This window comes from Aplysia californica, unplaced genomic scaffold (genome assembly GCF_000002075.1).
Source record: "Aplysia californica isolate F4 #8 unplaced genomic scaffold, AplCal3.0 scaffold01052, whole genome shotgun sequence".
NCBI classification, from domain to species: domain Eukaryota; kingdom Metazoa; phylum Mollusca; class Gastropoda; order Aplysiida; family Aplysiidae; genus Aplysia; species Aplysia californica.
The window spans coordinates 44,218-47,946 of record NW_004798322.1 but is presented as its reverse complement, the minus strand read 5'-3'; positions in this window follow the sequence as shown (position 1 = coordinate 47,946).

The window sequence follows — 3,729 nt, the reverse complement described above, 5'->3', positions numbered from 1 at the left end:
TGTGTAAGCAATACACAACTCACGAGTCATCACTCACCACTGGGACACACTTGCAGCTTGTTGTGAGTGGTGAGTTTATGCTCACTCAGTCCAGGGCGTATGCCTATAAAATCCATGCCTCGAAATGGTACATTCATATCGAAACAGACGAGCTACAGACATGCCAAGGTCATCAAGGGAAAACAGAGAAAGAGCTGTCGGACGACTGGCGGCCGGTTAGTCGAACAGGTGTGCCAGGTTTTTGGTGTCCACTCAAGCACCATTCATCACCTTCGGAACCGATTACAAGCGACAGCGACCACAGCAGATCGACCAAGAAACGGAACACCTAGGGTGACAACTCCGCCCCATGTTCGTGTCATCTTTCGTCGGCACCGCTGAGACCCGTTTCTGTCGGCTGCAGGGACTGCCAGAACGACTGGAAGCCAACTTAGCCGCTGGACTGTGTCACGGAGGTTAGTGACTGCTGGTCTTCACTGCAGGTGTCCTTACCAGGGAGCTGTCCTAACACCAAGGCATCCACAGCAACGGCTAGAGTGGGCGCAGGCGCATATCAACTAGCGGAACGCACAGTGGAGGAGAGTCCTCTTCAGTGATGAAAACAGGTTCTGCGTGGCTCCAGCGAATGGCCGTGTCCGTGTGTGACGTAGAGACACGACTCGCTATGACGACAACAACATTCTGGAGCGTGACCCCTGGGGAGGCGAGAGCGTGATGATATAGGGAGCCATGGCTTTGAATCATAGAGTGGGACCTGTCATCTTCCAGAACATTGGTCCAGGACGTGGAAACGGTGTGGCGCCTTAACACTACATTGCACAAGTCTTGGCACCTCATGTGGTGCCCTTTCTACAGAGGCATCCTAACTTCCTGTATCAATAAGACAACGCACGACAACATACCGCACGTGCTACCCAGAACTTCTCGGCGCAGAACAATGTCAATTAATTGGCACACCCACCTCGCTCACCTGACTTGAACCCTATTGAACATTTGTGGGACGTCATCTAAAGACAGCTTAACCAGATACAGCCACGGCCTCGAACAGCAGCCCAGTTGACTGCAGCCTTCATCCTTATCTTGGGTGGCATCCAAAATGGCCATATCAACCGTTTGATTAACTCTATGAACAGAAGATGCCTCACTGTAATCGCTGCCCGTGGAGACCATACGCGTTACTAAGTTTGCTCACCAAGGTCAAGATATTACACATGAACAGTCATAAGCCTGTATGCATCCATAGTAATATAAAAGTATCAGCAATAATATTAGTATGGGAGGATGATGGATGGGAGCAACCAAAGATAGGCTGCTATTGTAACCTTGTCTAAAATGTGTACTTTTTTACGTTACACATTCAACTCTGTTCGTCACAAAATGAACAAATATGTTCTTTTCCTGCACTGGTGATGCAGGCAAGTTGGGGATCAGTTTCAGTGGCCACAAGTAAGTCTGATTGAATGTTGTCCAAAAATACTTTAGTAAAGGTTTTTGTTTCAGTTATCACTACTCTGCGTTGAAAGACAATTGACCAGGCTACAAAACAACAGCAAGTTCACTTTTTTATCTACAGTGAGTCCTAAAGTTGTCATAGTTGTTTTACTAATGTCCAAAAGTAGACTTACTTAAAACAGCAATAGAAGGAGCTGTAGTTTACGTGCAGTAAAAAGGTCTACTTTAGTTCTTTACTTTTACTTTACTTTACTTTACTTTTCCGATCCAGCGGCCATTTGGGTTCTAGCCCTTCGGTCTGTCGATATGGCAAAGAATTGACAGGTTTTAATCAGCTGTGCTTTGTCGCTGTATAGAGTGTTTCCGATGTCTGGGGAGGCAGGTAGGTAGGTGCTACGCAGGTCACAAAGTGCTGGGCAGTTAAAGAGGTGGTGTGGTACTGTTTCATCCTGGCAGTCGCACAACGGGCAGTCGGGTGGGGTATCCTTGCGGATCCTATTAAGGTAGGAATTTAGTGGTATGTGTTGTGTTCGCAGGCGAAATATTGTGACTTGTTCACTTAAGTTCTTAAAATCAATATCAACCAAAGTTCAATACCAACATAGAAAACACTACTTATATGGTATCATTCCCAAAAATAAGTGAATACAAGTATGAAAAATACAGTTTCCTGTACAATTGTCACAAGGGGAAATTTAACTCGATTTTTTAAATACTTTTCTAGTACACATTATGTATTCATCATTTGTTTGGTTGAATACGCTTTATTAAGAGCTTCTTTGCCTTCCTACCCCTAATGGCATAAAAACTTTTTTCTATGGCTATTCTTGATTTAATACGAGGTGCATACCAAAAGTTTTTTACCTGACCATGAAGGGATAAGGATAGAAAGCTGAAGTTTGGTACTAACTTTAATCTTTCTCTATGCAGTCGCCTCCCACAGTTATACCAATTTTGCCATAGGTGTATAACCTTGAAAAGACCTTAAGAATAGAAGACCCTCTCTTTGTCAGAAAACAAGCCCTCTACCGCTTCTTTGATCATCACTTTCAAATTGCCTTCCTGTTAAGTCCTTTTTCATTTTTTGGAATTAAAAAAAGTCGGACGGGGCTAAATCTGGCGAATAGAGGGGGTGTGGCAAAATTCCATAGCCACTTTCTCGCGCAGTTTCTGCAGCTTCTCTTGAGGTGTGAGGTGGCGCGTAGTTGTGAAGCCGCAAAACGACCTTTCAGGTATATGTGGTTCTCTGTGGTTTTCTTTTACAGCCTCTCGTAATTTTTTTAAGCTCGTTAGAAAAATGGTCTCCAGTGATCGTATGTCTATTTTCAAGATAGTCTGTCATAATCACTCCTTCTCGGTTTAAAAAAACTGATAGCATCCCTTTTCCACTTGATGGCTCCACCTTTCCCTTCTTTGGTGTTGGAGACGAGGGTCATTTCCACTGCATTGATGCAGATCTTGACTCAGGATCGTAGTGGTGGACCCATGTCTCATCTATGGTTACACGTTTTGCAGAGAATTTAGTTTCATCCTTTTCATACAGGCCAAGCAATTCTTGACAACATTCCACACGTCGCACTTTTTGAGGAGGAGTCAACAAACGTGGGACCCATCTCGCAGAAACCTTGGTCATATTCAAATTTTTCACAACCATGTTTTCAGCTAGGTAGGTTGTTTGTTTGGGGGGTTTTTGTGGGGGTTTTTTAAAGTGTTTTACAGCGCTCGCAACTGCATAAAGTCCTATGAGCGTGCGGGACATATTTAACTTGGTAGGAAATTTTGAATTTTGCCCGGGTGGCGGCGGAAGCCAACTCTTATCGATTTTAGACCGCCAATGGATCTTTAACGAGCGCAACTTGCACACAGGCCCTTGTCCGAGAAGGCTAGGTGCAGTTCTTTTCTACCAGAAGAACAGGGGTGTGACTGAAAGACAGCAGTAAGAAGGAGCTAAGGAGTAGCAGTAGAAAGGCTGCCGAAAGAGTCAGGAGCTTAGAGGAGGGGGTACAGGAGGTGAGGGGGTGGGGACAAAAAGAGGAGGCGAAAGCAGACGACAGAACATTGCTAGAGAGCAGGAATTAGGTGAGTGGAAGGAGACAAATTTAGAGAAGAATTTTTTTCGGTCGCTACCGGGATTCGAACCCGGGACCTTTGAATGAGAGGCCAACACCTAAACCTCTAGGCCACGAGAGCCCCCCTTTTCATCTAGGGTTGTCGTGTCTTCTAAAGGACATACCTCAGGTGTGTGTGTGTGTGTGTGTGTGTGTGTGTGTGTGTGTG